Source organism: Cetorhinus maximus, chromosome 23, assembly GCF_964194155.1.
Source record: "Cetorhinus maximus chromosome 23, sCetMax3.hap1.1, whole genome shotgun sequence".
In the NCBI taxonomy this organism is placed as follows: domain Eukaryota; kingdom Metazoa; phylum Chordata; class Chondrichthyes; order Lamniformes; family Cetorhinidae; genus Cetorhinus; species Cetorhinus maximus.
Window position 1 is genome coordinate 44,128,401 of NC_135901.1, and position 10,028 is coordinate 44,138,428.

Consider the following 10,028-nt stretch of genomic DNA (forward strand, 5'->3'; position numbering starts at 1 on the left):
ATAAACCACCTGAGGCCAAGCGAGTGACTTATACATGACCTCCTTGCTCTTCTACTCTATGCCACTATTAATAAAACCCAGGATACTGTATATTTTATGAATCACTCTCTCAATCACTCTCCTGCCACATTCAATGACTTATGGACATATGCACCCAGGTCCTTTTCTCCTTCAACCCCTTTTGCATCTTCTGCAAACGTTGAAATTTTTCCCTTTACACCAAGGTTTAGGTCATTAATATATATCAGGGAAAGCCCGAGTCCCAACACTAACCCCTGGGGAACACCATTACAAACCTTCCACCAGCCTGAAAAACATCCATTAACTACTTTCTGTTTCCTTCCACTGAGCCAATTCTGTATCCATGTGGCTACTGTCCCATTTATTCCATGAGCTATAATTTTGCTTAAAAGTCTGTTGTGCAGCCCTGTACCAAATGCCTTTTGAAAGTCCATGTACACCACATCGAGAGCATTGCCCTCATCAACCCTCTCTGTTACCTCTTCAAACAACTCCAGGAATTTAAACATGATATTCTCCTAAGAAGTCCATGTTGTCTTTCCTTTATTAACGTGCATTTGTCCATGTGACTGTTAGCTTCGTCTAAATTATAGTTTCTAGAAGTTTCTCACCACTGAAGTTAAAGTAATTGGCCTGCAGTTTCTGGGCTTATCCTGACACCTATTCTGGCACAAGGGTGTAACTTCTGCAATTTTCTAGCCCTTTGGCACCTGAGTCTAAGGCACAATTAAATATTATGGCCAGTGCCTCTATAAATTTCACTCTTATTTCTCCGAGGATCATTGGGTGCATCTCTTTTGGCTCAGGTGATTTCACAACTTTAAAGCAAAAGCAAAATACTGTGGATGTTGGAATTCTGAAACAAAAGCAGAAAATGCTGGAAAAACTCAGTAGGTCTAACAGCATCTGTGGAGGGAGAACAAAACAGTAAGTCATACGGACTCAAAACATTAATTGTTTTTTTTTCATTCCACAGATGCTGTCAGACCGGCTGAGTTTTTCCAGAATGTTCTGTTTTTGTTTCACAACTTTAAGTATTGATAACCTATCTAATATCTCCTCGAATTCAATTTTAAACCTTTCTGAATCTGAATCACCTCCTCTTTCACCATGGTCTGGGTAGCATTTTCTACCTTTGTAAAGGCAGTTGCAAAGTAATCATTTCAACTCTCGGCTATGCCATTTGCCCCCATGTGTAAATCCTCCTTTTCGTCCCCTATCATCTCTAGTCCGAATGGCAGGAGTTGGAACTTGATCTTTCTTATTTTCTATCCCTATGCGAACAGAACCTTCCTCTTGCTTTCCCAGTTTCAGGCAAAGATTAACTGAGACGCGGTCCCTAATGGCGGCCTGATTACCCACAATCCAATGCGCCTCAGAGACCGCTCTATCTGCCACGGGTTGTCCGGGTGGATGGCGCATGCTCGGAGTCTCCTGCTCTCTTTGCTTGAGGTTGGTGCCGGAGAGCAGCCGGAAGTGGCGGATTGTGAGAGTGGAGAATGTTCATTGGTTCCCATCAACATGTTCACACTGACGAGAGACCATTCAACTGCTCCAACTGTGGAAAGGGATTCACTCAGTTATCCCATCTGCAGACACACTAGTGAGTTCACACTGATGAGGCCTTTTAAATGCCCGGACTGCGGGAAGTGCTAGAAATGTTCCAGGCAACTGATGCCTTATTAACATGTTCAGACTGACGAAAGACCGTTGAGGTGCTCTCATAATGGGCCTGGGGTCAGGCAATCCTCTGACCTCACTGTACACCAGTGAATTTACACTGGGGAGAGGCTGTTCTCACGCTCCGAGTGTGGCAAGTCATTTGGTTGTTCATCCACACTGCAGAGATAACAACCAGTTCACAAGTATAAAGATAAAATACTGCAGATGCTGGAAATCTGAAATAAAACAAAGTGTAGAAAGACTCAGCAGGTCTGGCAGCATCTGTGAACAGAAAAAACAAAGTTTACGTTTTGAGTCCACATAGACTCTTCTTCAGAAGAGTCACATGGACTCGAAACATTAACTCAAGTTGATAAGTAACTACAGTGATTGGATTTTGCTGTTAATCACATTTGGGACTGAACCATGTTCTATGGGGTCTGTTTCTGCTGATGTTTATAAACTCCAACCCAGTTATAGGGGTTAAAGTTCTGGATTAAAGTCAAATAAACTATCTTTGTGTCAAACAAACTAGCTTTGTGTCAAACACACAGTGTATCGAGTCTTTTTCATTTCACTACAGAAGTTAGTTCCTTTTGAAGTGCTCTCTCTCTCTCCCCTGCCTGTTCTGTTCTCACCTCCAACAGCAAGTGTGAGGAGCTCATGGAGCTTCTTTGTCACTAAGATTGAGTCAATCCGATCAGTTGCCTCTGCTGCTTCCCTCCCTCCCACTAGTTCACCGGGTCAACTTTCTCTAAAGATCCCCCATGTCCGAGCTCTGAACTCAGATCTTTCTCCAGTTTCCTATTTCCCTTCATAACCTTTCAGTGTTCATCTTGTCCATGAGACTCGCCTTCTGATCCAGTGACCATATTCCCAACTGAACTGCTGACCATTCACCTTCTCCATGTTGGCTGATATTGTTCATGTTTTTTTCCCTCTCTTCTGATAATGTCCCTCTCACCTTTAAATCCACCGTCATCATCCATCCTAAAAAAAGAATCTATCCTTGCTACCTCCTATTTCTCATCTACATGCTGCCAATAGGTGACATCATCCAAAAGCACCATGTTAGTTTTCACATGTGCACTGACAACACCCAGCTCTACCTCACCACCATCCCTCTCCATTCCTCCACTGTTACTAAATTATCAAACTGCTTATCCAACATTCCATACAGGATGAGCAGAAATTTGCTCCTTTTAAGAATTGGGTAGATCAAAGCCATTGTCTTCAGTCAGCAGTACAAATTCCGTTCCTTAACTCCCGAGTCCATCCCTATGAGCTAACATTGGGATATGTTTTCCTATGTTTGTCAAGCCAGGAATCTTTGTTCCTAAGCGAGAGAGAGAGAGAGAGGGGGGGAGGGAGAGCCATTCCTACAATATTCAATACACTTCTGAAGATTTTATAAGGTTATTTGACAGTGATTTCTTACAGATCTCCACACCTTGAGAAAGGAATATCCTTATTGATTTCTCACAACTGATTTCTGACTAACCTCACTATTTCTATGCTACGAGCTTGTTTTCCTAATTTCTTTATGACAAACCGTGGATAACATACTAAAGCTACTAGAATGATCAGAATCAGCAACACAAACCCTTGAGCTGCCACCAAGAGTAAATGAGAAAACTTTATCCACTAAATGTGATAACTGTCGACTGAGATTCATCCTCCCCACCTGCAGATCATCTCACACAATTTTAAATTATTGACATTGGTAAATACATCTGGTTCAAACAGAAGTTCATGCACGGACTTTAAAGATTCTCTAGGTCACTATTCACCTTCATCCACCTTGTGGATATTTTCTAAATCTAGATTTTGTTTCCCTCTTCACGTTAATTTTACTCCCTCTGATAGGTACTGGTGTGTTTAATTCTATCCTGATTGTTTGAAAGCCAGTTTCTCTATGGAGTGTGTGTCAATATCTTGATTATTTAAAATGTTGTCTCATTCAATTTTCCACAATAGTCACTTCATGTTGTTCTGTTGTCAAGTAGCTGAGTATGTCTGGGACCTGTTCTTCAGTGCAGGGTCACCATGCATTTCCACATGGCGACCTGGGAGGGATGGATCCGGCGGCTGGGTTAGATAGAGAATGTGGGGATGGCAGATTCAGCAGCGGAATTCAAAAGGGAATTGGACCAAATACTGCAACATGTCCATGGTAAAGTTAGGGGAGAGTGACCAGGTGAGTTAATTCCAGAAGAGTAAGAGGTCTCCCTTTTCAGACGCAGATGAAGAGTTTTTTTTTCAGATGGCCGTTAGTCTGAGGAATTTTCTCCAGAAAGCAGTGGAGGTTGGGTCATTGAATTTCGTCAAGGCTGATTTAGACAGATTTTTTGTAGACAAGGAAGTCAAGGGTTGTGGGGAGTTCTGAGGGCGTTGGGAGGGGGTGGGGGGGGGGGGGTGGGAACAGACAGACAGGAAAGTGGAGTTGAGACCACAACCAGATCAGCCTTCATCTTATTGAATGGTTAAGCAGGGCCAAAGAGCTGAATGGCCTATGTTCCTCTGACCCCGCTGAATGGTTTCTATATGTTGTTTTTGGCTCTGAATTTATGGTTAGTGATGGGTTCGAAAGACAAAATGGTCTATTCCTGTTGCTATTTGTTATGTTCCAATTCAGTACCGTTACCAATCAAGGCAATGGTTACTATCATATTGCCAGCAGTAGCGCATGCGAGTGGTCTCAGGCACTGGATTTAAGCACCAGTTCCTATTAAGTCATGGATTTTAATCCCACCATTGCCAAAGTTTCAGTTGGTTTGTCTTTCAGCCGTTTCATCAAATCCCTTAGAATAGGCTTGGGGTATTTGACATATGATGTAGTTCGTCTTGGTAGGTAGAACAAGGGAGGCTGTCGTAATTGCAGGGTGACTGGGAATAGGTGGGGCTGAATGTTCTCATTCTCTGCTGTAACCATTCCATGATTTTATATGAACAAGAATGACGCTAGTATAAGGCCTGCAGCCGTGACTGAGTGGTTAAAGGGATGGGTTTAAAATCCATTGGGGTCTCCCCACGTGGGTTAGAGTCCTGCTGACTGTACTTCTCGCTGTTCCTTCGTTTTGCTGCCTCCAGAATGAACTATTGGTTAAATGGAATCAGCAGCTTCCAAACACTTCACTTCCGTGTTGCTTCATTTCTGTTGATCCATAAGCATTCGCTGAATTTGCAGTCAGAAATGATACAAAACTGAACTAATTTGTGCCATTCTTGCGTTCTGACAGTTTTTCTGTCCTTAGAGATAAACCCTTGCTCGCTACCACTCACGTTGTATATTTCTGTGTGTGTCAGTGTGGTTCAGTTCCCCGAGGGGTGAACACATTTTTTACCATCGCAAATTTTATTCACTTCCGTTATATATCTTCATGGCAAATGGCACAGAGAATAACAACAGGTTGAAAAGTTGTAACAGGAGATTGACCCTTTGTGTTTATTTGAGTGGAGACTGCTTATTGACTCAGAGCCTATATGTTACACAGCGGAGGATGATTGAAATTTTCACTGAGCAACATTTGAACAGACAGTGGATTCATTCATTGTGATGGTGTGTTCCAGTTCTATATATGCAATTTGACAGTCAATTTCTATTCGTTGCTTTGAACCCAATCTTTCCAATAGGTTGGATGTTATGCACATGTTTCTTTCAGTTTCTCGCGTTATTTGAAATGAATATTCATAAATCTATTTAGTCATAGAGTCATAGAGGTCTACAGCACAGAAAGAGGCCCTTCAGCCCATCGAATCTGCGCCGTCAAACAAGTACCTAACTGTTCTAATCCCATTTTCCAGCACTAGGCCCATAGCCTTCAATGCCATGGCATTGCAAGTGCACATTCAAATACGTTTTGAATGTTATGAGGGTCTCTGCCTCTACCACCCTTTCAGGCAGTGAGTTCCAGATTTCCACTAACCTCTGGGTGAAATAATTCTTCCTCACATTCCCTCTAAACCTCCTTCCCCTTATCTTAAATCTATGCTCCCTGGTTATTGATCCCCCAACCAAGGGGAAATGTTCCTTCCTGTCTACTCTATCTATGCGCCTCATAATTTTATACACCTCAATCATGTCCCCGCTCAATCTCCTCTGCTCCAAGAAAAATAACCCCATCCTATCTAATCTCTCTTCATAACTAAAACTCTCCAGCTCAGGCAACATCGTGGTAAATCTCCTCTGCACTCTCTCCAGTGCAATCACACCCTTCCTATGATGCTGATTCCAGAACTGCACGCAATATTTGGAGACACACAATACTTGTGTGAGAACTTACCGAATAACAGCAGGGCTGGCAAAGTTTGGACAACATTTCCTTGTAGCCAAAGGACACAAAGCAGAATTATTTCGGTAATATGAGTAGAAGCAGGAAGAGAGGGAGTCTATTTGACCCTTGGTTTTCTTAAACCATTAAACCTTCAGTTGGAAGCTAACTCTCTAGTGGTTCAGCCTCGGTGCTTTCACCAACTGGGTTCAATTCTGTCTTGATGTTGTGAAAAATGTCATAACTAGCAGCCAATATATGGTTTGGAAAAGTGTCAAATTAGACTCGAAACCTTCACTCTGTTTCTCCCTTCACAGTTGCTGTCAGACCAGCTGAGAACTTCCAATACTTTCTGTTATTATTATAACACGAATTACTGTCTTTATTATACATATGATCACAAGAAATAGAAGCAGGAGTAGACCACACGGCTCATCGAGCTTGTCCCATCATTCAATTCGATCATGGCTGATCTTGGCTTCAACTCCATTATCCTGCCCGTTCCCCATATCCCTTAGTCCCCCGAGAGACCAAACATCTGTCCATCCCAGCCTTAAATGTATTTAATGTTGGAACATCCACAACCCTCTGGGTAGAGAATTCAAAGGTTCACAACCCTTTGGATGAAGTAATTTCTCCTCATCTCAGCCCGAAATTATCGACCCTTTACCCTGAGACTGTGCCCCAGTGTTTTAGACTCCCTGACCAGCGGAAACAATCCCTGTGTCTACCCTATCAAGCCCTCTCAGAATTTTACAGGTTTCAATCAGATTGGCGTTCATTCTTCTAAACTCCAGAGAATAAATTCCAGAGACCAATTTAGTGAACCTTCCCTGCACCGTCCCCAATGCAAGTCTATTCTTTTGTAAATGTGGAGATGAAAACAGCACACGGAATTCCCGATGCCATCTCACCAAACCCCTTCTTTATTCTTGCTCTCCAATCCCCTTGCAATAAAGGCCAACATGCTGATCCTGCATGCTAACTTTCCACATTTCTTGCACAAGCACACCCAAGTTTCTTTGAACATCAGCACTTACAAATTTCTCACATTTTAAAAGCATTCTGTTATTCTCATTTTTATAACCAAGTGAACATAATCGCACCTGCCTACATTATAATCCATCTGCCATCTTGTTGCCATCCGGACTAGAAACACTAACTGTGTTCCTCTCCGCGGATGCTGTCGGACCTGCTGAGTTTTTCCAGGTATTTTTTTTTTGTTTTGAATTTCCAGCTTTTATCTTTTTACAGTGCTCTCCTCAAAGATTACCTTGTTACCAAATTTCATAATTATTAATTGCAGGCTCCAGTGAGAATTGAACTCACGACCCCTGGTTTACAAGACCAGTGCTCTAAACCACTGAGCGATGGAGCCAGTTACTATACCCCACTCACAGTAATTCTCCTAGTGGAACGAGGAACAGGACAACGTTCTGCATGGATAATATTTGATAGACCTGGAAATGCCTGAAAGGGAGAACAGGAAGTTAAAGATGCGACATGAAAGCGGCAGAATTTGACGTGTGTCAGTTGCTTTCAGTGATGAAAGTCTGCCGTGGTAATGTGAGAGATTTTACTGCCGACTGTTTTCACTGACACAAATATCACTCCTGACCAATCAATCAGAACTGCTCTTTGAAAGCAGCGCGCCAGGCCGAATGGCCTCTTTCTTTGCTGTAACTGTCTATTATTTTATGTTTCCCAGCATAATTTCCCAGTCATTCCGACATTTTATTACACACTTGGGGGAATGTACTTTCTTACATTCTCGCTTTTGAAGTCAAGACACTGAGCAAACTCCAAGTTTTTCTTAAATTCCTGAGCAGGATTTGGAACCAGACCAATTGAACGACACTATATTGGTGCGAATCCTTCACTGCAGCTACCCCTTAAAAACACCTCTGGTGAAAGTGTCTGAGAAATGGCAAATGTGGCCCAGATAAAGCACGTTGCAAGAGTTATAGACAGCTTTCCTCGTGATTTAGAGGTAAAGATTCGGCCCATTCACCGCTGTGGCCCGGTCTCGATTCCCGGCCAGGCAATGAAGGTTTATTGATCTGGTACAAACTGTTAAAACAGGCCTCATTTACTTATTGATTGAAAACCGAAACGCACAACAGCTCCGCCCGAATCAGTGGAGTGAGAGTTGAAGTTTCACATCAGAGCTGCAAATGTCACACGTGGAACAACTTCGAGAAGAAATACAGTTCCTCATGTCCGAGGGATATCAGTTTGGACTGTTTGTATTTACAAATTCATTCTTTCGATGTGTCCATTGCCTTAACCACTCGACCACAAGGACTCGGTGTCTGTTTAAATGTTGCTCAGTGAAAATTTCAATCGCCCTCCGCTTTGTAACATTCGGACACTTAGTAACTGAACAGTCTCCACTCAGAAATACAGAAAGAAAATTCCTCCTGAACCTTTTAAACCGGTTTTTATTTTCTTTGTACGATTTTAATATGAAGCCACACAAGTAAGGTGAATAAAGTGGGGACTGCTAAAAATGAGGAACTGAACCACATTGACACACACAGCGGGACACTCACAGACATATACATCGACAGTGACAGAGGGCTAAGGAGAGACAAACACCCAGAAAAACACCAAACTCGCTCAGTTTTACTCCATTTCCGTCTGCAGATTTCGCAAATCCTTGCAGATGAATGGAAATAAGAAAGCGCGGAAGTTTTTGTTTGATTCTATTTACCCGATAACTAATTGTGTTGGTCAAAATCGGGAATAATGAGAACCGCAGTCAGCAAACCAACATTGGGGAAACCCCGATGGATGTCAGAAACAATCGCCCCCAATACTCGTCCGCTACTAACAGCACTTCTTTCGGGAAAACATGTTCAAATCAAATCAGAGCATTCAGGAGATGGAGTATTGGCATTGTCACTGGGCTAGAAACCCAGAGATAAAAGCAAAATACTGCGGATGCGGGAAATCTGAAGTGAAAACAGAAAATGCTTGAAAAATTCAGCATGTCTGGCAATATTTCTGGTAGAGAAATAGAATTAATGTTGCAATTCCGTGTGACTCTTCTTTGGAGTTCTTTGAAAGTCGCACACAGGGCCGAATGGCCTCTTTTTTTGCTGTAACTTTCTATAATTTGATATTTCCCAACACCACTTCTTTCACACTCATTCTGCCATTTTATAATCCACTTTTGTGAGTGGGTTCAAAGCTCAACTACTTGCACAAGACTGGAAGGAGTCTGCAACTCTGGATAATCGGCACTCTGCACATTCGTGTCATCAGTGTCTGGGAGAATCAGGAAGATGAGATCCCAGATTATCTTTACCATGTCATCTGCAAACCTCTTCTTTCTAAAATCCCTGGGTCCCGCATTCTCTGTCCCTGCTTTCCAGGGAAAGCTTGGGTTCATGAACTGACTGTGTCTGCATCAAGCAGCTAATTGACCTGGGAGCTGGACGGGCAGAGGGAACTGGAGGCGAGGCAGGGACAGAAGCAGAAACAGATGCGACATGAAAGTGTTTAGAAGTGTTTAGAAGTGTGTCAGTTACTTTCAGTGATGAATGTCTGCCATGTGTTCCCTTGTCAATTTCACAACAACCGCAGTGATCAGGTTGGTGGGTTTAGGAAATTGACAGTTACACATGAGCAGCTTATGGGGATATTTCACCTCACTGTCAATTTCATGTTCCAGCTCACAGAAACCGTTGTTGTCATTGACTGAAGAATTCATTCCATTTAAAGTGGAAACAGGGATAAAAGCAGCGTCAATAAACCAAACTGAAACAAGTCTGCCAGTTTCCCTGGTGGTCTAGTGGTCAGGATTCGGCGCTTTCACCGCCGCGGCCAGGGTTCGATTCCCGGTCAGGGAATGAAGCTTTATTGATCTTGTGGAATTGTCAAAATGAGTATTAATTACTTATTGATTGAAAACATTTAGCAGCTCCACCAGAATCAGTTTAAGTTTCGCCTCAGAGTTGGAAATATCACACTTAGAACAGGCCGGGAACAAAGACAGAAGCGGAGTAAAAGAAGGACAAGAGAAGGGCTGTTTGCAAAGCACTGGCCATAGGGATGGTGGTGCCAGGCAAA

At 42.7% G+C, this 10,028-nt stretch overlaps 2 non-coding genes across 2 annotated transcripts; one reads left to right on the forward strand and one right to left on the reverse strand.

Moving 5' to 3' along the window:
• Positions 1-7,258: 7,258 nt before the first annotated feature.
• Positions 7,259-7,332, reverse strand: trnat-ugu (transfer RNA threonine (anticodon UGU)). Its single transcript has one exon. It is a non-coding gene; the product is annotated as a tRNA-Thr (tRNA).
• Positions 7,333-9,736: 2,404 nt separating this feature from the next.
• Positions 9,737-9,808, forward strand: trnae-uuc (transfer RNA glutamic acid (anticodon UUC)). Its single transcript has one exon. It is a non-coding gene; the product is annotated as a tRNA-Glu (tRNA).
• The last annotated feature ends 220 nt before the right edge of the window (positions 9,809-10,028 follow it).